The 25,778-nt window shown below is 39.4% G+C and overlaps 1 pseudogene; it reads right to left on the bottom strand.

Annotated features, from left to right (window-relative positions):
• Nucleotides 1–22,205: 22,205 nt before the first annotated feature.
• On the bottom strand, nt 22,206–25,532 carry LOC148021527 (uncharacterized; annotated as a pseudogene).
• Between the last annotated feature and the right edge of the window lie 246 nt (nt 25,533–25,778).

Raw genomic sequence — 25,778 nt, 5'->3', positions numbered from 1 at the left:
AATTTTGAAGTTTGCGACAACCAATTGAGCTTCTTTCATGCAAAGCTTGCTTTAAAAAAATTAATTAAAAGGGTATGGAAGAGTCATCTGCATAAAGATTTATGGTTTTGGCCTCACCTAAAAGAAAACGATCCTTTACTTGTTGCATACCTGCTTTCCTCGGTAGCTACAAGGCTATTTCTACCTTTTTCTTCGTGGATTGAAACCTTCCGTTTGTTGTGCAGTGGCAGGTATTTGGAATCGGAATATGCCAAAAACTTCTACGAATCTGATGAGAGAAAGAGAGTGAAACGTGTGGTACTTGCAACATCATCTTTACTCTGACCTTCAAACATTTGATTTTCAATTGCAATACATTTACAGAAAAGGAGCCTCCAGGTCTTGATATCGAGACCCTAAACTTCCAATGACAATCATGGTAAGGAACTCAATGGAGGTCGGGACCTCTCTATGCACTTACATGTACCCATTGGATCTTTAGAGAAGAGGGTTTAGGGTTTAGAGCTTGGTTTAGGGTTTAGGTTTTAAAGAATAGGTTTTAGTATTTAGGGTTTGGTGTTTATGTTTTAGGGTTTAGGGTTTAGATGTTAGGATTTAGTGAGCTCTTGTGCTTCAATGGGTGATCCTTTGCAAAGTGGATATAATGCTTGACAAGGTAATATGTCACAGGGAAAGTCCCAAAATTGACATGCAAGACAACCTCAAAGTTGTTAGTATCTTTGAGTCTCAAGGATTAAGGGGGATCTACGTTGTGGTGCTAAAGGATACATGCCTTTCTCTCGAGCTTGAGTGTACCAATCACTGATGTTGGGGCAAGTACATATAATACTTTCTCAAATAAGGTTTCAAGTTTAGCTTGGTGACTAGGGTGAACTAGAGTTTATAGTTTGGGTTCTAATAGCTAAGATTAGGGGTTTATTTATTGGAATTAAGTTTCACGCTATCTAACATGGTTTTACCCTTCTAAGGAAGAGTAAAGAAGAGACACAAAAGAAGACCATGAGCTCCCATGTGGGAGATGCCATGAAAGAGAGCCATCACGAAGAGAGCACATTTTCGCCCTGACTCACTATTCTTCTTCCCACACAAAGGTTAGTTTGTTTTGGTATTCTTCCTCTCGTCCTCTTCATCTCTCTTTATCTTCGCTTTCTTCTTCTTGTTCTTTTTATATTTGTAGTTGATAAAGTTCAAAGAGGAGAGAGCATATCCATCCTCTCAAAGCAAGTGAGAATATTGCAAGAGGTATTTCGTTTCTCTTTCTTCTTTAGTTTTCTAACGTTTACATGCATTCTTTGTGTTTACAACAATAATAAGTTTTTCAAACTTGCTTTAAATTTAGGGTTTAAGGTAATCTCTCTGTGCATATTTGTAGTTTAGGATTCTAAGTAGAGGGACCATTTATGGTGCTATGTAACATAGTGTGTATTTTGTAGATTTATACACCTTTTGTTGCCTCAATAAATGTGCTAGGGTTTAGGCTATAGCTACCTATCTCTGTGCTGACTCATTAAAGTCTATGCACATCCAATGGCATTTCTAGTGTCATGAACAAAGTAGGTACGTTGTAGAGAAACAAATAGTTTCTCATGTTATTACATTTGTTAGGTTTCTATCATCCATTTTTTCTTTTTGCAAGTGAGTTTGTTAATTTTCTAGTTTTATAAGTTTACTTATATTTATTTTACTTTTTTTTTTAGATAGACAGTATTATAGTTGCATACATCATGGTTGGGGCCATATTAATTTGTGCTATACTAGCTGGCATTTTTAACAATTACTTGCAAATAAAGGTGGAGCAACATGATGAAGAGCAAAATATTGCTCTTACACCATGTACAATGTGCATCATGAGGGGGTCAGAATCCTTCTATGCAACTTGCCCTTCTTGAGGTATAAGCCTCACGCACATGACCAAGACATGCACAATAGGAATGTCTCCTACCTACATTTAGTTAAAATTTGTAGTTTGACTTGTATTTTGTAATGATATCCAATGTTTGATAGCTTAGATTTCTTTCATTTTGCAACAAGCTAGACTTTGGTTCTTACCTCTTATGTAAACTCATTTCAAGTTGTAATATAGAAAACAATTCTATTTCATTATTTTCTTTTTTTTAAAAGTGTTTTTTTTTACATTTTATTGTGTCAAGCTATATTATTGGGTGTAATTTTCCATACCACATCAGTTCTATTCATATTAACAGTGTACAATGAGCATGCAATAAATGGAAAAAGATGGGAGTTATTGTAGAATTGTGGCTCCAAGCATAGTTTTGCAATTAGTAGTTCCCCAGGATTTCTCCCCTCTCTGATAGAGCACGTTTAAAATAATGTGTAAGTGTGCATGAAAAATATAGATGTAGCACATATATATGCACATTTAGAAGTTTGTGAAAGTTGCAAATGTATGCATGATTTTAGATGCACCCGTAGCTTTTTTTCTTAGTTTAGAAATGCAAATATGAGGCTTTCTAATGCTTGATCCCTTGTAGCGAAAGTTCAATTGATTGTTCCTTGAAGAGCACTAGCTTGAGTTAGATTGATGGTAGCACACACATGAAATGAAGCTCACACATTAATCTACCATTGATTGTTCCTTTGAGAGCACTAACTCAAGGTAGATTGATGGTAGCACACACATGTAATGAATCTCACACATTAAGTCTACCATTAATGATCAATATACTAGTATTTCCATATGCCCATTACCAAGTAGTGTAGATGATCTCTCATATTGTATATCTTATACATGATGATACATCATGTGTCATTGCATTAACTATTCTTGAGGTAGAAACTCGAGTTTTACCTCAAGGGGGCATTACAACTCATTTTGTAACTACCAAATACTTTGCTAACCTTGGTAAATATCTTGACCCCAAGCACCAAATGGAAAACATTAAAGAATTGGAAAAATGGGTCAAATAAGTGCATAATGAGTTTGAACCAATTTCTAAGGAGATGGTAGGTAAGGCTTGAAATGGGCTCTTTAGCGCATGGCACAACCTTGAAGTTCCATTAGTGCTAAATCTCTTGAAGAACCAAATGCCCATCTCTCCAGAGCAAGAAGTCATCAAAACAATGTAGAGCTCAAATGGTATTTGTAGGTAGCATAATGCAACTGGTTTGAGTGGACACAAGCTTGAGCATCATAGTGTCCCCAAAGGTGCTCCTTAAAAGCAATGGACCATTTGGAGAATGTTTAATGCTTGGTTATGAGGTGACAAAGATTAGGCTAGAAACTTAGGAAGGGAAGGCTAGACTAGATCATCAGTAGTATATCTAACACCTACAAGATCCCTTAAAACCGTAGGATTCAATACCTTTTTGGAAGGGGTTGAATGCCATGCAGTTCTCCCTGCAGTTCTCCCTCTTCTAGCTCTAGGTAATGCTACTAGGAAATGCATTATAAATAAGAGAGCTAGAGTCATTAAAATTTCCACCCCTAGAGAGAGTAAAATTCGACTTAACTGTAGCCAATGGATCAAAGGTGAAACTATGGGAGTCCTTAAGGATTTGGCCAATACAAATTGCAAGAGTACAGTTCTCAATGATCCTAGTAGTTATGAAAGGCATAGACCATGGCACTCTTTGGCAATAACATAACAAATTCAATGTATGTTGATAATGAAGCTATCCTATAGATCTTAAAGCTACTTAAATTGCTAGTAGGAGAGAAATTACCTTGTGCCAATGATTATCCACATGAACAAGTATAGTGCAAGACCAAAAGAATAGAAAAATCATATGGGTGTCATATCCAATCTAGACCTTCTATTATGGACGAGGATGACTTTAAAATGCCCAACAAAAGACCTAGCATGAAGATCCCCAAAACATTAGCATTGACGCACCACACATCGCCATAAATAGAAACTCTCATAGAGAGTACAAGAATCAATGGATGAAGATAGAGCGACCTACAAGATAGTAAATATCAATTCACGTGGGGGCAACCATACTCAATGTTTGGAAAATGTAAGATTTATCATGTCTATTGAAACTAAGGATATACCAATGCTATTCTGTGTTTTCCTTGACAGTGAGAATGTTGGGAAGGAGACATGGAGGAAAACATGGCCGAAGTAGCAAACACTCTATCAATCACATGGAAGGAACTTGAGAGCATTTTTTCTTGAGCATGAGAAAATATCTAAGGAATTACAAAATTGATGTTGTTAGAAAATGCAAAGAAACTAAAATCAATCTCTTCTCTCTATAAATACAAGTTGGAACTAATTGAGAGGAGATTAGTGAACTCAAGGCTAAGATTGAAACCAATATTTAATTCAAAAAGAAATAGCATTGTCAAAGGCTAGAGATAGCACATATAAGTAGCCGCATCACAACCAATGCAGAGCATTGTAGAGACAAAGAGACAATAGAACGTGACCCTACTTGTATAGCCCACCAACCTTGGCAAAAGTAATAGTAAGGATCCCCTCAAATCACATATTACTAGAAAAATCCCATTTGGAGGAAGAACTACCTACATACACTTGCTTCACCAATATGCATGTACTAATACCCATCACCACATTTTACATTTATTAAACATGAGACCATATGTGACTTGGATATATTGGTATGGCTTTGGTATAATCCTCATTTTTATCAATGGCACCTCATTGGAAAAAGAAAAATGTGTACATAGATTAGAAGCAAATCTTATATGTTGCCCATTTAACTAATTAAGACAACACTTGATAATTAAAATCTTGCACACCAAGATAAGATTGTGGATTGAATACTTATATAATTATTCAAAATTTTATGTTAATTTGATAATTGATTACTTTGAGCAAGTAAAAGGCAACTTATTAACTGACCAAAAATCAGGCCTTTTCGTTTTCTCGTCAAGTCCATTGAGAAACTTGGAACACTTAATAGGCCTGATCAAAAGCCCTACGCAACTCAAAATATATATAATGTTGTGTTGTGTTGTGTGTGTGGCCCTATAGGGCTTTTGATTGGTATGCACCATGAATTTGACATATGCATGTCGTGAGGTTGTTTTCCCTTATCATGCATTACTTGCATGTGAGAGTTTTTTGGTGTATATATATTGTGTTATCACTCATGGGACATGTGGATTGGCATGTGTCATGTATTCAACATATGCATGTCATGATACCACTGTCTTGCAATGGATGTGTGTGTAAAGCCAAAAGGTGCTTGCTAAATATGCACTCAATTGTGAATTTGGCAAGTGTGTATCTTTTGATAAGCATGTCATAATTGACTTGGCAATGTCATAAACTTAGATAAAGGTGCCATTTTGATTGTAATACCCTCCCTTTCCCCTTGGGTATGGATGGGCACTTGGTCATGAATTCATCTAGATGGTATCCTGATGGGTTACATATAAACAAAGTGATGGGCATTTGTTCGTGTATTCAACTACATAACATTCAATTATTTGGTACTGCTTGATGGGATGGGTATTTAATTCATGTATTTGGTAAGAAAATGTCCTTATCTATGTGTAGTCTTTTAAAAAAATGTCCTCACATTGTGGAATACGAAGCAAAGAGAGAAGGATGCACGCTCAAAGTGGGTGGAGGACCTATCAAATGCAACCTCTCTTCCAAAGTGGTTGAAGAATACTATAGGTGAAAGTCTTAGGTGAAAGTCCTAGCTTTGGTCCTACAAGGTAGCTAGTTGGTCCATTAGGGCAGAAACTATTACGTGCACATTGTGGAATCATTATTATGTGCCAAATATTGGCATTTCATTCAATGTCATCAAGGTTGGCAAGGTCATAGGTCAATGTGTCTTTAGAGAGTATGTCGAAGCTATAATAGACAATATTTCTTATTTCCCTTTAGATTTAAAATATTACATCAAAATATACAAGGGCTCCAATAATGCTAAGCTATAGCAATTCCACATGTGGAGCGTGGGATGTAGAAGGTAAATCCATCAATTGTGCAATGCATTACCTTTATTTATGAGCCCTTCAATAGTGTTATGCTAAATGATATTCTTATGTGGGGCCCTTACCAGCAATGTAAATATATAAGAATAATTGAGCATTTACACAAGTCTCAATTTAATTTCAAAGTTGATCTTAGCATAGAGCTTGATTAGACATGAGAGCTAAGATTTTGGGCGTTGTCAACAACATGTCAAATATTATTTATGTGCTTTTGGATGGATGAAGGTCAAGCATAGTGCTAGCACCATCCGCATATACTTGTATGCCAATAACATAGTATTAGACTTCACTACAGATAACACCCCAAGATGAGCATCATAGACTGGGATCTAATTCTTATTTTAGGCATAGTAAGACCATCTCTCAATTGGCAAGGTGGGTTGCTTGATGAGGATGTGCATGTCATAGATCAACATTGATTGAAAGGAGAGTTGGAAAGGAGAGGAAGTGTATGGATTACACCCAAGCTCTATGATCCATTGTGCTAGTGTACCTAGGTAAGGAGTCTGATATTTACACAATCATTTGGCTCATTGAGTTTTGGTGGTTAGATATGGTTGCAAACAGAGTCGAGGGATGCATCAAATAAAGAGATCGTGCACATGATAGAATTAAAGGCAAGGGATCAACATTGATAGATGATAGGACTTTGTCAATGTACTTTGCTAATTTTGAGGACTTCATCAGGGAAGATTGCTACACTGATATTGCAAAGGCACAAGGGTCACTCATACAGCTTAGCTTTATCATGGCCCACCCTCTCTAAAACACCCTGCTTGTACACTAAAGGAGAGGCAAAGCTTTAAAGCTAATCCATTGTTGCATCATGTTGTTTTAGCTTGACAAATGCTACTTAGGATTGAGTCATCCAACGAGCAAGATGCTCCTCAATGTTTGCATCTATTACCTCTAAGTTTATTTAAATCTTAATGTCCATTGCACAATGTGACTCTCACTCTAAAAATTCTTGCTCCCATTAGAGATTAATACCTTAGTCTCAATGTCATCACAATTGTACATCCACATGGGCATACCCTCCTCGTACTCACTAGTCTCAAGAATCTGCAAGATCCTATCATTGTAATACATGTGTACCACCTTCTCAACCCTGTCTACCAATAATTTGTTTTGAATAGTGTTGTGCATATATTGATATGTGCTCAAATTTCACTCCAAGCTAGAGTTGCTAGCACATTGCATTAGTACACACACTAGGGGCCTCAAATATGAACAAGTATTTTTTCTCATTCATGGTCCACCACTTCTATACCCGTTGCTCATTGTCCATCTCCTACACAAAGAGAATAGAAAAAGAACCTTATCTTTGTCTAAATTTAGAGATCTCCTTGTTGACACATTCTTTGTGTGTTGCCTTGTTGTCCACATAGAATGTGTTGATCATAGTGTGGAAGTTCGCAACTACCTCACTAAAACTTCATAAATCAAGGCCCCAATACTCAAGATCTAACATGTATGTGACACTGTGCAATGGTATACGGGCTGCAATCCACCTCCTTTGAACATATTGTAATAACACATTTCTTTGAGATGCCTTAAATAGTTTTTACCAGGGCTTTGCAATGGAGTCTTCAATCTTCTTGGGAAACTCTAAACTCTATCGCATTGTCCCCCATGTCATCTATACTTTTCCCATGTTTGCTACCCCTTTGTCCATGCTGCATATGGCATGCATGATGGGGATGATTACATGATATGCAAGAAGATTACCACCACTTGTCCTTGTTTAGACAATTACAATGCAACTTGGGAACTGTATCCCTCACTTGCACACTTTGCTCAACCTCCCAGTCATACATGTCCATGTATGAGAATGTCTCTATCATAATACCCATATTTTTAAGTGAGAAGAAAGTGTGAAAGTGGGTGCAAAATCATATTTCAATTGGAAGCTTTAGCATATATGATATCTGAGGCCAATAAATGTCAAGTAATCAACTTCTCTTGAGAATAAACTCAACAACTCTCTTTGCAATCATCAATAATGCTAGTGAACCAAGCTATATTCTCCTTCTCATACCAATCTTTTGATACTAAATAAAGGGAGTGAGTGTTGAAACTACTACATGTAATCTTTACATATTTCTCTTCTACAAGTCTAGTTGTATTTTTACTATTCTTTGCATTATCCATAACAACTTGTATTAGATGACAATGCTCTACCTCCCCAATAGATTTGTATAAAATCTTAGGAATATTATTTTTTGATTTAAATTTTCATGTGATATCTATGGATTTTAAGAATGTCATTCCCCTTGGTGAAATCAACATAACATTTATTAATGGTTCAGACCAACCATGCATCTGATACAATAGTGTTTCTAGTCAAGCCCAAGTTTCGTAGAATGACCCTTTCAATCTACTTCTTTACCTCTGGGTGGCACTTATCAAGAACACCATGCCATATTGAGTGATAAGATGGTGGGAAAAAGCCAATCTGAACTCCCCAAATTTCTTCCATGTATGTTTTTAGTGGTCATTATCCATAATTGTCATTGCATGGCCAAAAAAAAAGATAGCCCAACTAAGGCTATCTGTGCTTCTTCTAATTGTGTCGTACGAAAACTCTCATGGAGCGAGGCTTGATGGTAGACACTCCCTTTGTTATTGGATTGATACCTTTCCACATCATATTATGCTTGGAACTTTGTAGAGTTAGAAGCATGAGATGTCTAAGAATGAAAGAAATATGGAAAAGACAAGTAAACATATAATAATGATATGAACATTGATAGCTTTTATACGGCACGAATATGTATAGATACATGTGTGTATATTGTGCACACATACTTATATTGTAATTTACATAAGTAATTAATAAGTAATTTATGTATACAGCTTACGAAGTGTCGGGGCGGGCGCAATATTTGGGGCGGGGGGGGGGGGGGTCGCTAGATGCGTGGCACCCACCCCTCAGCACTATCTCCCACGGGGTCTTTATGACCTCGGGGAGTTGGGATCAACGGCTCCTCTTGAACCCCTCCTCACGACGGCTTCGCGGACGTCGATCCTTGGGTGAGTAAATCCATCCCAAATTCATGACCCCGCCCATAAGTTTAAACCTGTCTAGCCGGAAAAGTGCCCGTCGATGGGACTGGAGAGACGTGTGCGCGCATGCGAAACTGGAGACGCCTTAACTCCTCATCATTGGGGGTCGCCCAGAGAATGTGGCGCCGCAAACGAATAGGGTGCAGGTGACACGTGTGCGCATGCGAAGTCTCCCCTGCCGCCTTTGTTTCTCATGAATGCGTCTCCAGCTCTTGCACTATCGTTCATCCATCCTCTCCGTCTCTCTCTCTCACGACCCACAAACGCAATAGAGCCGCCATTGATACGGACCCTGTGACGCATTTGGCTCTCCCACAGACAGGTTCAAGGACACCGTTCCGTGCTCTCCGTCTCTCTCTCTCACGACCCACAAACACAATAGAGCCGCCATTGATACGGACCCTGTGACGCATTCGGCTCTTCCACAGACAGGTTCAAGGATGCTATCAATGCACTCGGCCCGGGGCTAGACAGCCAGCCCATCCCTCAGCACTGTTGGGAGTTCGCATCTGCATCACACACGGCTGCAGGAAACAACAGGTTCGGATGCGCAAAATCTTTGTTTCAAGGCCATTTGATGTACAAAATCTTTGATGCACGGTTGACAAGGATTCAAATTCTTTGATGCATTTGAGGATCTTTGTTATCACTTAAATAAATGTCTGTTGTTGAGATGCTTCTCTCAAACTTTGATTTTTGACAGTTTTGTTACCAAAAAGATAATTCTACACTATGTTTTTAATCCATAGCATTGTTGTACGGCCCTAGAATGGTCTTGATTCTTGATAATGCCACATTGGTCTTGATTCTTGATTATGCCACATGAGTCTTATGAAATCGGGTCTTGCGAAACGTGTCTCATGAAGTAAGAAAGCACACTATTTTATATGTTTCCAACTACATGACTTGTAGAGGACAAATGAATGACATTCAGGATCATTCTTGGGTATGCTATTGTCAACTCTTCCAAACAATTGATCTTGTCCTCCATTCCAAATATATTATCTTGTTGTTGTGATTGTAATTTTTAAAGCTCTTTCTATTGCCATGGTTTGTTTCACTCTCATGGTAATGGAATGATGATACATAATAGATGTTTATTGTAAGATTAATAACAAGGGCTATGGGGTCTAGGTGTACGTGACTAACCATTGCTTGAATAATTTTGTTGTTGTCAAGATGTGCCTCCAACACTAGAGGAGTTGTCTATGCAAAAACCACTTATAATAACAAACGTAGCTCTTTGAAAGATGCCAAAAAGATAATTCTACACTATGTTTTTAATCCATAGCATTGTTGCACAGCCCTAGAATGGTCTTGATTCTTGATTATGCCACATGAGTCTTATGAAATCATGTCTTACGAAACATGTCTCATGAAGTAAGAAAGTGCACTATTCTTGATGTTTCCAACTACATGACTTGTAGAGGACAAATGAGTGACATTTAGGATCATTCTTGGGTATGCTATTGTCATCCCTTCCAAACAATCGATCTTGTCCTCCATTCCAAATATATTATCTTGTTGCTGTGATTGTGATTTTTAAAGCTCTTTCTATTGCTATGGTTTGTTACACTCTCATGGTTATGGAATGATGATACATAAGAGATGTTTATTGTAAGATTAATAACAAGGGCTATGGGGTCTAGGTGTACGTGACTAACTATTGCTTGAATAATTTTGTTGTTGTCAAAATGTGCCTCCAACACTAGAGGAGTTGTCTATGCAAAAACCACTTATAATAACAAACGTAGCTCTTCGAAAGATGCTGGACAAAGATGATGATGCTAATTACATGTCTATATGAAAATTAATGGACATCATAATGGAGGTGGACTCATTGTTTAGTGAAATTATTCAATGCAAAAATGATTTAGATATGGCTTAATTACATAGATTAGAGTTGACCATGCCTACTATAGTTGGGTACATGCATATCTATGGCATGATAACCATGCCTGCTAAGGATATGATTAGATAGGTGATGGAGTCTCTAGTTAGCCATTGATGTGCCTAGGATTTGGGTTTCTCTAGCCAATCGGATTGCTAGTAAGATCACTAATATGGTATTGAACAATAAATGCTACATATTAGAGTGGTCATGTACTTGTTGTCATGTACTTGGGTTTCTCTAGCCAATTGGATTGCTAGTAAGATCACTAAGATAGTATTGAATAATAAATTCTACATATTATGGATTACTCATTTCTTGTTGTCATGTGCTTGTCATGATGGATTACTTTATGAATTCTGTTATGTTACATGGTTTATGTCATGGTTATGAGTAGTTATGGACTACTCACTTTTTGTTGTAACGTGCTTGTCATGGATTAGGTGACATGGATTTTTTAATGGATTATGAGTAATTATGTACGATATCGTGTCATGGATTATATCATGGAGTACTCACATCCTTTGCACTTGGTTGACATGCACTTGGTTATGAGTAGTTATAAATTTCTAACTTTTTGTTGTTTTGTGACATGGATTATCCAATGGTTATGAGTAGGTACGCACGCTTTTACATCCGGCAAATTGCTCCACGCACTCGCAGCCATCCTTCGTCGAATGTCCATTCGCGAAAAAATACCAGAGTAAGATGCCCTATTTAATATTTTTAAAGGATTTTCTTGACGTTCATTATTGATTTCTCACATATTGTGTAGTTCCGTTTCTTTTTTTTTTAGGTTACATCATCTCCTCGACATACTCGTAGAGGGGTTCGGGCAGCAGGTGCATCTCAGGCATCCATCGAAAGAGATGTGCCGAGCTACACTTAGGTAAGTGTTTATCCTACTTTCGGTTTTGTTAGTAAGCATACTCCTAAGATGTGATACTTAAAAGAATATCACATTACATAGGAAAACCCACCATACATGGAGATCACACTGCCTGATGGGTCTATTGCCCGTCAGTGCCATGTTGATATTCTTTGTCCGAAGAGGCATGTCAACATAAAGAGACGGGCAAGGATGATACAACATTTGAAGGATGAGCATGGTATCCATTATGATATTCCATGTCGAAAGACCGGCCGTCCCATAGGCATGCAGCATGCTCGCCATACTGTTGGTGCTTGGCACCGCCAGGCAAAGGCTCGGTTCTCTAACCTTGAAAGAAAGTTGAGTTTGGCCGGGAGTAAGTACGAGAAGGCTCAGTATGTGAGAGCGAGCTCATTATGGGACTTACTCGAAGATGCTGAGCGTACTATGGAGAGGCAGGAGTATGTGGAGGCATTTGTGAATAGACAAATGGGCAAATATGATTCCAAAAGAGATGAGCGTGTGCGGAGAACTCAGAGTCGAATAGCGGATGGCTACCAAAAACATGTAAGTCTCTTACCTGATATTGTTTTTTCTTCTATAGTGTCATATGCAAATGCAATTTTATTACCTTGGCCTTGAGTTTATCATTTTTTATATATGTATATTTACTCACAAGTTGCCTTCCTTAGAAACAACCTCGCACACGAGAGTATGAGGATGTGCCTCATATTGATGATGAGGGTCAAGTCCTAGACCACCATCCATAGTTGCAAACAGTGGAGCGAAACTTTCAGATGGAGATGGATAGCTTATTGCGGACTGGTCCTCCATCCACTGGCGATGTTATGGATTTTCAGGTTAGTTTATGGGCAAGTTTGTGGCTTTTGGTTATGGTTATGGTTTAGGTTAGTTTATGGGCATTGTGTAGTTAGGATTATGGTTATGGTTATGGCATTGTTTGTTGTGTAGTTTATGGGCATTGTATAGTTAGGATTATGGTTATGGTTATTGTATAGTTTATGGGTATTGTGTAGTTAGGATTATGGTTATGGTTATTGTTTATGGTTATGGTTATGGCATTGTTTATGGTTATGGTTATGGCATTGTTAGTTATGGTTATGGTTATGATTTTGTGTAGTTTGTTATGGTTCTAGTTATGGCATTGTTTGTTGTGTAGTTTATGGGCATTGTGTAGTTAGGATTATGGTTATGGTTATTGTGTAGTTTATGGGCAAGTTTGTGGCTTATGGTTATGGCATTGTTTGTTGTGTAGTTTATGGGCATTGTGTAGTTAGGATTATGGTTATGGTTATGGTTATGTTTATGGCTATGGCATTGTTTGTTGTGTAGTTAATGGGCATTGTGTAGTTAGGATTATGGTTATGGTTATTGTTTATGGTTATAGTTATGGCATTGTTTATGGTTATGTGTAGTTTATGGGCAAGTTTGTGGCTTATGGTTATGTTTGTGGTTATGGCATTGTTTGTTGTGTAGTTTATGGGCATTGTGTAGTTAGGATTATGGTTATGGTTATGCTAGGATTACGGTGGTTATGTTAGGTTATTGTTTATGATTATGTTATGTCATGTTAGGTTAACACTTTAGGATTATGGTTATGGTTATGTTTATGGTTATGGCATTGTAGGGCGAGGGGAGTAAGCGCTTCACGTCGCTCCTCCTATCACCTCGACCCACCCCTATCACCATCTCCTCCCCTCTTGAGTATCCAAGTGACACTCCCCATTGCATATTCACAATTGGATGTAGTTCGGTTGACACCATTAAGAATGGCTCTCCTGTCAAGATGAAGGGGCAAAAAAGTGCCACCTTAAGGTGCGTTCTTATTAATTGTAATGCTTTCATTGTGTTGTATTTCTTGTACTTGTGATTGGTTGCATTGTGTGTGGTTGCTTTCTGGTATTATTTTAGGTTAGAGAGTTCCGCACATATCGAGTTCGTGGCTCTATGTTCAAAACTCCGTATGGATGTCGACCATGCTTTGTTGGATGCATTGCGGTGCGTAGAGGAGGCATCCACCCGTACTATGAATTTGTTCGCCATGTAAGTTTGCTAAACTAGTTATAGCTCTCTTGGTTGTTGCCTGATGATTAGGGCTAGGGGTTTTGTTATTTTACTAAACTAATTTGGGCTTTTATTCATAGTTGGATGGAGTATGTGATTCCAAGAGTGCGTCCATGATGTATGTTTCGTGGATAGTATGTGGTTTCCATACATCAATATGGTTGAGCCACAAGACGATAGTGTTTCGTTGAGGAATTACTTTGATAGTTGTGATCCCACGAGGGTCGCATTTATATTTCTTCTTGTGCTTATGAGGTTTGTAGTCCCTTTATGCATACTTATTGGAAATGGCAAATCATAGCCCTTTGATGCACTAGTTTTAATAGCATTCTTTGATTTATAGGTCACATTGGTGTCTTTTTGTGGTCTTCAACCCTATGCTAAAAAGGGTTGAAAAATTACCTAGTGATCAGGGAGCCATCCTATGCCTTGACTCGTTGGAATGCACTGATTTCACGACATGTCTACCTTATGTACACATGTATCTTAACGTTTTATATGCATCCATGCTTTATGTTGTGTCACATATGTATTATGTTTATCTCTTTTGTGTCTATGTTTCAGGGCCGTGTTTGCATTATCGAGGCTTTGTACTGACCCAGTGTGCGCTAAGTTTCTATCGGATGTGGAGAAAATGAAGCTCATTGTAATGAAGGTCCTAGACTACCATAAAATCTAACTATGGAACAATGGAAAATGAAGAAATCACTACATTAACCTATGGTGAAAACATGAATACAAGAAAGGATTCTTGGAACACACCCCAAGCTGGTGCCATGGAAACTCACCTCCATGTAGGTGAAGAACAAGAAAACTAATGTGACTACCAAGAAAACTTACATGAATAACATGTCCAAATGGCAAAAGGCCCCTAACTTTGGCTAGGGCTGCCTATTTATAGCAAACCCTAAACCCTAGACCTCTAGTTTTATTACAAAGGCATTTAGCCTACTGTCATTGTTTTCCATTGGCCTAATTTGCTTCATTACAAACCCTCCCTGCCTCAATTAGCTTTGTCCTCAAAGCTGCAAATGGGAAGATATTACAATGGATATGTCATGAATGTCCGAAAGCACAATTTGAAGAAGATTCCATGGTCCAAGAAGTTTATGACTGCCTGCATGTTGCTCATGCTGTCCATAGAAGGGCAGTGATAGAAAAAGAGTCATAACTTCTTAAATATAGCTCCAAATCCAACAAATGAGGTGTCATTTTGAAGAATACACCTAGAAGCATCATATCCAATCATCAAATGATGACTTTTGATGATGTCAGACCATTTATTTTCATGACAGTAATTTAATACAGCAAGCTGTATTAAACAATGAGCTCATGCTTCTTCAACTGTTTTTTTTTTTTCATAAACCATGTCAAAAATCAATGAAGACAAGCTGTCAATCAAATTTGCAGGTCAAGGGATGTCAAATCATCATCCAATCATCCATAATAACCTCCGGGATCATATGGAAATCCTCCAAAATAATGGTCACAACCTCTCGGGTCATATGGAAATCCATCCGAAATTTCATAATCATCAAGATAAATCCCTAGATCATAAGGAAATGACACATCAAAGTCATATGTCATATCAGCCCCATAACCAAAATCATACTCAGTCGAAATGCCATCATAAGGTAGTCGCAGTCCATGATCATCTATGGGCTGATGATGATCAAGGATAGGCTGATACATGTCTTCATCATTACCCCATGATAACTCATCATCATGCACATATACATTGTCGTTCATATCTGCAACAAACTCTTCTTGTGCACTATCTTCATTTGAATCTGCATACTCTTGCTCTTCATCTTCAGCTGCATCATCTTGCTCTTCAACTTGGTCATTTGAATCATCTTCTTCTTCTTGATCTTCCAAGTATGCTTGCTCTTTACAAATTTCTGCATGCATTGCATTAAGAGACATTTCCCTAAGCTTTCCCACTACATTTTCAACTTTATTATCAACATCTTTATCCTCTTCTTGCTGTCCATGACAAACTTGCACTTCCACTTGAGATACATTTACATTAGAATCCTCCAATACAAGGGATGTAGCAAAGTGACTATTCCTGCAATAACTCTCATGATTAGGAGACCATTGACCCTCACATTTATAGCATATGAGTTGTCTTTTCATTTCCATCAGCTCTTGATGAGGTATAAGCTTTCTTCGGGTGCCAAAAGGAGTAGGTCGTTCTAAGATAACTGAAATTCTAACATGCTGTGCCCTGCATACATTTGGATGACCAATAACATTCTTCTCTCCACATTTGTAGCATAGACCTCTAGAAGTGAGATCATCCAACATACAGCTTGATAAGTAGGTACCATGAACATTGTTGAAGGAGAAAGGACGGGTTAGTACTTCTTCTTCCTCATGATAATCCATGACATAAGCTCGCTGTCCTTGGTACCCTGCATAGTGTGTGCCATAGGCATTATTTGCACCCATATCATGCTCATATGCATAAGATTGATGCTGCCCACCATTCATGCATAATGCACAAGCTTCATACTGCTCATATGGATCATTATATGTATGATTATCCACCCTTCCATCAAAATATCCATGTCTGTCTCCCATTTTATACATGCAGTCTGAGTATACAGTAGTGGAAAATCCTCAATAACTTGAGCTCCAATTGTCCAAATTGAGTGCTTTATGGCTTTGTTCGAAGCTTATACAATACTCTTTCAAATGAGTTATCAAGCTCTACAAATGGATAAGTATAGACAATTCTGGAAATGCTTTTTGTTGTCAGCCAAACACACTCTGTAAAGAGTGAATGCCTTGTTTCAAGTGTCTTTTGTACTTCTCATCAAAATTTGAGCAAATATCCAACACCAAAACACTCAAAGGAGTAGGGAAGAGCTGTAGGATATTGAAATAGATGAAAATAACCTCTGCAAATCCAAAACTGAAGCAGATCTTGCTTAAGAATACCCAAGAAATGGCCAATATCAATCCAAATCAAGATTCACTGAAAGAGATTCTCTTTTGCCCATAGGAAAGCCAATGAACATGTATGCCCTATTCATACCCCTTCATACATCAAAATACTAACTCTTCCAAGTGTAGGGCTGAAGTAGATTGTATTGTACATTCATTGCATACTCATCCCTGCATTCCATTTGTCCAAGGGAGAATACATCTTGCTGCCATTCTTCATTACCATGTTGCATCCACAACATTGAACCATTTGTCCACAGATGTTCATTGATCAATTTCCATTGATCAAACAACCAAATACTTGAGCATCATACCCTTGAGAATGCTCCATCGGTCTATGTTGTCCAAGTTCTTCAATCTTCAAGAAATGGTCATGGATATTTTGATGTGGGCAGTAGTGAATTACAAACTCCTTTTGAATGCAAGGCTTTTCCCTGATATGAAGTTGACTAGCATGCATGCCATATTCTCAAGCAGTACACCAAAGCAAAATACATTTGTCCATGAAATCTGCTGCATAAATCACACTTCTGTTGCTGGTTATATATATAGCAGCCATAATCACAACAATCACATGCCCAGCAACTTCAACATCTGCAGGCACAGCCTCAGTCACATCAGGTTCAACAGCAGCAGCAGCAGTAGCCTTTGCAGCTCCAACAGAATGCTCTAATGCAGCAGCGGCTGCAGCAGTCAGTATTGATTAAACAGAATCTGCAACAGCAACTCTGCCCTCATAAGAAATAAGTGTCCCACTTCTAACATCTGATAATGCAGTCCTGATACACTCCTTTATGGACTCAAAATGTTTCTTAATCAAATCAGTAGTTCTCCACTGTCAATACTGTGCTTTCTCCAACTGGTTCTTATCATGGGAGAGATGGCAGATAATGAAGCTGCTCTAAATGCACGGTGATCCAGATGAGCACAAAAAGGCAACTTGAATCTTTGTTGTTGCTTCCACCCTGTAATCCTTCCGTGAAGTCACTCTGAAGATCATCGAATTGGATTCCTTCTGAGATCAAGCCTGAAATAGTGTTTCGGAACTTGACAGCAGCAGCACTCGGTTCCAATTCTTGCTGGCCAGTGATGCTGATGTTATTACAGTAGTTGCTAATGCCAACATGGATTATGCAATTGATTATCTGTACATTGCCTTGCTCATCGCCTCTATTTTTTTAAATTTACTGTCACTGGACCCAATGGTGAAGATACTGATGTCAATGGAGAGGCTAAGCCCGCTGAAGAAGCTACTATTCAAACTGCAACTGATGATGCTAGTAAGTCTAAGACAGTAGGGCGAAGACAAAAGCCACCAACTCTAAGAAAAGGGCCGAGGACGCCGTGATGAAGGAAGAGGAACCATGCTTGTTCAGTTTCTGTTTCACCTGTGTATACAAGCAACGATTCTTTACTTATGCTTGTCTGTGGTATGTATGTACAAAGGGAGATGGAACCATGCTTTGGCTAGGCCTTTGAGGCAAGGCTACTGTGCCCGATGTTTATAATGCTGAGTGTCATTACTAGTCCTTGCTGCAAGAAAATCCTGATAATCCTTTACCTCTGAGGAATTCTGCACAATACTTGTATGAGGCTAAAGGTAATGTACAGAAAGCTGAAGAATACTATGAGAAGGCCATCTTAGCCTGTCGAAACGATGGTGAAATATTATCACAGTATGCGAAATTACAATGGGATGCACACAAAGATCGAGATTGTGCAGAGGACTACTTTGAACAAGCTGTACAGGCTACCCCAGATGATTGCTATGTCTTGGGATCTTATGCCTCGTTTCTATGGGAATCTGAGGAGAACGAAGACAGTGAACCTGCATCTCTTGCTAACTGTTCAATTCTCAATTCTGGCAGCACGCACGCTCGCCGACTACAATATCCAGAAAGAGAGCACGCTCCATCTCGTCCTGAGACTTCGTGGTGGCATGCAGATCTTTGTCAAAACCCTCACGGACAAGACGTGGTGATAGTGATGGCGGCTCTGATCTGTGTGCTGTTGTGTGCACTGGGGATAAACTCGGCGGTGAGGTGCGCTGTGAGGTGCAGCCTGACGGGGAGGCTATTCAGGAGATCAAGGACGGACGACGAAGAGAGCACTGGTAATATTAATGTTCACGGGGCGGCCAACAGCTCCAGGCGGGGCATGCGCAAAAGCCAGCTCAAGGGCATTCATTTGAAGAGATACAGATTTTGAAGCAAAGAAAGAGCAGCTCTCTCTCATGACCATGCAGAAGAAGAACGTCTGCCATGAGATGCCCGATGATGCTCCTTCATCATCATCAGGGAAAGCTGCATACTGCTCGGCTAATTCGGCTTCTTCTTCTCCTCCTTTGTCCAACAGAACAACGAAAACCTTGACAGAGAAGAACTACCACGAGACTCTTGAGAACGACTGGGGAGTTTTCTTCTAGAGGCATATGATGGCTTGCTGTTCCAGGACGAGAGAATGGCGGAGAGGATCAAGAACATGCAACGGAAGCTGAGAGTTCTCTGGACGGCAGCGTTGTGATTAACGAGCGCAAGGTAAAAGGGGGCCGCGGAAGAAGAAAGAGCGGCAAATCAGAAGACCAGCAGGACAGCTCCTTGATCAAGAACGAGCTTGTCTCATTATCATGTACCCTCGCCCTCGTTCTTCTGATCCCGCAAGAAGCAGCCATGGCACACGTTGCAGGAGCGAAAGAGCCAGTCGAGCTTCAGAACGACATGGAGTTGGAAGAGCTCGCCAAATTTGCCATAGATGAGCATAAAAGCAAACAACATTCCGACCTCAAATTTGTGAAGTGGAGGACGACGGGGCTGTGGACATTGCTGAAAAATGCTTCAAGATCCACAGAAAGGATCAATAGTTTGGCTAGGCACATTTGGCACAGCAGAAGAAGCAGAACTTTGAGTCGGTGAAGAAATGGAGGAAGATGAGACAGGACAGTGATTCTACTCTCTCTTCACCAAAATACCTCCAGCCATAGTTGTGTAAACTCCCAAGAAAGCTGCCATTAATGCTTCTGCATGTAGTCCTTGTGGTCCAGAGATGCTTTGGAAACTGAATCTAGTACTTGAAAATGACTTCTGCAAGGATCTAAGCTACGGCTCTGATACCAATGTAATGAAGGTCCTAGACTACCATAAAATCTAACTATGGAACAATGGAAAATGAAGAAATCACTACATTAACCTATGGTGAAAACATGAATACAAGAAAGGATTCTTGGAACACACCCCAAGCTGGTGCCATGGAAACTCACCTCCATGTAGGTGAAGAACAAGAAAACTAATGTGACTACCAAGAAAACTTACATGAATAACATGTCCAAATGGCAAAAGGCCCCTAACTTTGGCTAGGGCTGCCTATTTATAGCAAACCCTAAACCCTAGACCTCTAGTTTTATCACAAAGGCATTTAGCCTGCTGTCATTGTTTTCCATTGGCCTAATTTGCTTCATTACACTCATCCACATTAAGGTGTGTCACTATAGTGTTAAAGTAATGCTGTCACTTAGAAATGTAACATAGGGAAGTTCACATAAAGATGACTATAATCCCTTTTCATAGGCCCCTCAACAGACAAATGCAGTAGAGTGTGGATTCTATGTGATGGCTTTCATAAGACTACTCATTGAGGGTGGCGTGGTTGGGAAACCAACCAAAAACTGGGTAAGCCTATACTGGTATAATTGCTTTTGCTATGCGACTTTGAATGGTCTAGTGTGCATACGTCAATCCATAATCAACTTATTATATTGCAGTTAACAAGAAAATGGTTCAATGCCACCTACGTTACAACTTTGAAGGAGGACCTTTACCAGCGGGCACTTGGAGTGTTGGAGAGGTGATCTTGTGTGGATTTACTTGGTTTGTGACATTTACTTGGTTTGTGGCAGTCATGGACTTATGGTCTCACTTATGGTCATGTACTTGGTTTACGGCAGACATGTACTCACTTGCCAATGTCTTTTGGATATTGATGTAATGATACATATACAAGGTTTCAATTGTATTGTTTTTTTATGTAAAGGTTTCTTTTATTTCAAGCATTTTTATGCCAAGGTAATGCTTTCATGCTATGGTTTGGGATTTATTACGTATTGTTTTTTTATGTCAAGGTAATGCTTTTATTATGTCATGGTTTATGCAAGGTTTTGTATGTCGAGGTAATGCTTTTATGCTATGTTTTACTAACTTTGATAGTGCATATGCTCCATGGTAGAAAAGAGAGGCATTTAGTGCATGTTTTATAGGTCACAAAAAGAACTAGGGAGTAAAGGGGTTTTGTGAATGGATCATAAACATTTGCTTCTTTGATTGCGAAGATCGATTTTTTGTTTTGTGAATGTGTTTATTGACACATTGTTATCCAATGGTTTTCTAAGTAACAGGTTCAACCCTCCATTGTATTTGGTAGTTTAAAACTCGCTTGTAGAATGATGAAGTCACTAATCTCATGATTTAATGTTACTAATCTCATGATGAAATCACTAATCTCATGATTCTCTCTCTCTAAATCAAAGCTTATCATTATTGAATCCTCATGTGGTTCAAAGATTTCATTGCACTATAGTACTTTGTTACATTATTCCATAGGATGTGTGGTTTAGAAATCATTATTTGATTTTATCTTTTTCCAAGTTCAAAGTAAATGTTCAAGTTGATAAGTTGTCTATATTACGTAATCTGATAACACACACACACACACACACACTCTCTCTCTCTCTCAAATTGACCTTCGGAACATGAATTGAACTCATGCATCTTTTGGAATGGACCCATGCATTTGCATTATAAGAAAATTGGATGTAGCTTCTTCTTGCTTTATCACATGAGTCAATTTGTTAATGTTCCATCTAGTTAGTTATCATTTTGGAGTGCATCTTTTTGACATATATAACTAGAAAACACATATACATATATCCATTAAGTGTTTCATCTCATTAATTCATAGTAGCCCTTTGAATAGAGTTACTACACACACACACACACACCCCTCTCTCTTAGTTGGTGCTACACACATGAATTGTACTTATACATCCATTGTTTATAGATCCTTGTCTTTTCTTTGAATAATAAAATATAACATAGCTTCAACTTGCTTTATCACATGTGTCAATTATGCTTCCCAACAATGCACCCATCATTACTAACTTAAGCAATCAATTTTTGTGCAACTCTTTAAACATGAAAGCATGTCACATTTGGATTACATGAACATGTGGTGATAGGAAATAACCTATTGGATGTGTTGCCAAATACACACACTAATTTCTAAATAATAAAATTAGATAATTATCCAATACGACACCACCATAAAATCCAAGACAACACCATAAAAACTAGCTAATTCCTGCAAATAGAGTAAGATAAAATCCAGGAGAACGTTATCCATTAGATGGACAATCATGTGTACAATACAAACATTCTGAACCTAGATGCCAAGACTTCTGTGATCGTGGACCCATCAGGGAACGAGAGAGAAAATTGACATTCCTCATTCTCACTGTTGTAGGTGCAATACAAAATACGACAAGTGCCAACGTAAGACTCACCATACAATCGCACCGCCCTGCCGATCAAGATAGAATCCGCTGGATGAGGAGCATACCGCAAGGATAGAGGGAGTAGTGCATGGCAAGTATTGCATGAATACACTGCGAGAGGGTCCACCAAAAATGTTTTGGTGCAGCAATGAGGATAATATATCCGTGGTTTTGGGCTAAACCTTACACGACCCCTCCCTCGTTGATGCTTGCGCCTTAACACGCCTGTGATAGATGGACGCTTGGGTTGTGATGAGGACTCCCCCTCTCATTTGGACGATGACGATGATCCTTGCCATGCCCTAGGCGTGTCTGCGTGACATTTTCCTGGATCTGATAGATCCCGCCCTTTTTAGGCATGTCAATCTCCTGTGGTGTGAACATGTGAACAAGAGACTCTTTAGCACTTTCCAATTGGCGCATACAAGCATCCATCTGTGCCGCTGTGTAGGATGGAATCCCATCCTCGATCCTTTGAAGGAGGTCTCTAAAGTCTGCGATGGAGGACACGAGATCCCCTTCTTGCACACCACCATCAGAAGCTGGTTTCTCCAATCCTGTGATTTCATCGCCACCTGGTCTTTCCTTTATGTCATCAAAGGCATGTGCATTATCGATGATGGGGAGAACTTCATGAAGGTGAGGAAAATAGCTCTTCAAGATGAGCCTCAAACCATGAAGATGTTTACAGTCAGTCGACCAATTAGGGCAATCATAGTAGTTTGATTGTACACTTACATGATACCATTTTGCATGTTGGGTTGTGCTCACTATTTTAAACAACATGGTCCCCTCGTTAATGACTTGAAGAGAGGAGGGATGTTGCTCATACCGCTAAAGAATCTTCTCCCCTGCTGCCAATCTAGCCGTATGACTCTTGCTTGACCCATAGACTTTGAAGCGCTCAGAATCAGCTGGCATAAAAAGCATATATAAGACAACAATGCGTTTCAAGGAAAGGTCAAATGTGCAAATAGAAAGGAAATTGACCACATTACCTATCTCTTGCTTTTGCTTGAAAAACTCCAAAGCCGATCCACCCATTCTAGAACCCGACGACAAGTCACCAACAAGGGCGTGCAGCAGATCCAAAATGGACCTGTTGATCCTAGCATCAAGTAGAGTGTACTTGATATATTGCCAAAGTCTCTCAATGAGGTTGGTTGTGTCGACATTGCCATGTGGAAACATGCGACCAAACTTGGGCCATCTTACACGCCAAATATAATCTTTCCCACACCATCCATTGGTAACGTATCGGACCACATTTGGATGAGCGGAATAACGATGAAGCAATTGCTCAAACATATCATCAAACTGCGACTCTGTAGGGCAATGCATAAGATTGGACAAAGAGGCATACACATGATCGTGCTCATATGTAGGGACCTTGATTCATGCAAGAACATGTGAAGTACTCACTGTCAAGCTCATGGAATTCACAAAAAGGCAATGCTTAAAAGTAGAATGGTATTGAAAAGGTGTACCTGTGGCAAGAGATTTTCAACCCATGCTTTCTTTGTGTGGAACCAACATAGAATAATATGGCATGCACGTTGACGTTTGTTGCCACCAAGGTAGTCAGTGGTCCAACAATGAGGGTCTTCCAGAACAACCTTCGAGAGCGTCTCCAGCTCTGGCTGGGACTTATCAATCACTAGGGCAGTAAGGCGAATATCTCCCATCCTAGAGAGGACTAGTCTCATGGTGATTTGCAAAGCCATAATCTCTTGGTTTGACCCATTGTCACTAGTGCATAGCATAAACCAAATAGGGATACCCACCCCATGTTGGTTTGGTAAAACCGCCGCATAAAGCGGAAGACCAAACACATTGGTCTTGAACGTGCTATCGATTGCCCAAGCATTGTTCTTTGAGAATCTCTTACTCATTTGCAACATCCATTCGTTCTGGATTATCAGTACGAATGGTTTGTCCTTGTCCTCTATGGCATGAGGATTGTATGGTTGGTAATAGAGTACCTAAAAGACCATGTAGATGATACTATCAAATAGATATACTAATTTTCGCAGCTTATAAACATTTATGAGAATATGACAAATACCTTGTTTTGATCTCGTAGACGGAGAGCCTCCAAATACATTGCCGTCCAATCATCCTTCGAAAGTTTGTCTGCAGCAGGACGACACGTAGAACATTGACGCTCAAAAGCAACCTAATATCATAGAGCAATGGCTTAGAAGGTAACATACCTTCAGTTCAAATTTGATATGATAGTGTCTGTACCTCCCTTGGTATAATGAAGAACCTATAAATGACATGATCCAATGGAGATGCATTTTTCAAATGAAACCGCTCCTTGCTAAGGCTCATCTTCGCGACGTGCCGACATGTCCCAACGTCAAACAGGTCATCCTTGCAGCAATCAATCACAATTGGATGCACCGGCAAGTGATACAAGTCGGCACGAGATCCAGGTACATGACCCTCGTGTGGTCCATGGACTCGTATAGTGACATCATGGAGATCGTCTTTGTACTCGATCTGCACCTTAAAAGGGCAACCACATTTCTTCGAGGTTCGCAACCTGCGGATTTGGGAGCCCTTTCGAGTTGCTCTACCACTGCGATGACATGCATATTCCACTATTGTCTTCCCTAAACCATGCTTTTTGGTCGAGCGGACCTTGCCCAACCTAATATTGTGTTCAAGCATGATTTCTTGAAGCCTCCGCTTAACAAGAGATCTATCTACAGTAAGCTCCAAGATGGGTGCTCTTCTTTCTAGAACCTTCCCATGAACTAAAAATGGGCCTTGTGAATACCTTGCAAGTACACCCACTGATGAGATCTCTCATATACGCAAGAGGAATGCCATGCCTTCTCAAGTCAGTACACCACGTGGATTTGATGGAATCAATTGTGACATTGATACCCTTGTGAGCACCTATAACCTTGTTTATGTGATTTTCGAGGAATATGCTCTCCCACTCCTCTATACATGCAATGCGCAATGATGGCTTCGATTTCAAGGCCAATGTAATGTGTCCATCGCCATTTCTACCAATGCAAAGACCTTCTCTGACTCTTCTCCACTTCTTCAAGTCGAGCAACTCCCTCCTGTAGAGTTGCTTGAGCACCTCCAATGTGATGGCCTTCTGCCCGCTCAAATCACTGACCATCAAGCTGTAAGTCTCTCTATTAAAAGAGAAGTACTTCGATGAGGTATAGGTAGTTGGGCTTGGTGCATTGATAGTGATTTCTTGTGGTGCCGAATCATTGTCTCCACTTAAGAAATCAAGCATCTCAACCTCGTCGCTTGATGATCCATCTAATGTCTCTTCATCTGTGTCGAGATCATCGATCTCAATGTCACTTTTCATAATCCATGCGTGTTGACTACATACGTATATATCACCAAAACATTATTCCAATGTCACAATGCATCCAATGGAAATATGAGAGGAAGAAAG

Source organism: Lygodium microphyllum, chromosome 17 (assembly GCF_053477565.2).
Source record: "Lygodium microphyllum isolate KBCC chromosome 17, Lygodium_microphyllum_v1.1.10, whole genome shotgun sequence".
Taxonomy (NCBI): domain Eukaryota; kingdom Viridiplantae; phylum Streptophyta; class Polypodiopsida; order Schizaeales; family Lygodiaceae; genus Lygodium; species Lygodium microphyllum.
Note: the sequence above shows the minus strand (reverse complement) of the source record. Positions and strands in the feature narration are given on the sequence as shown.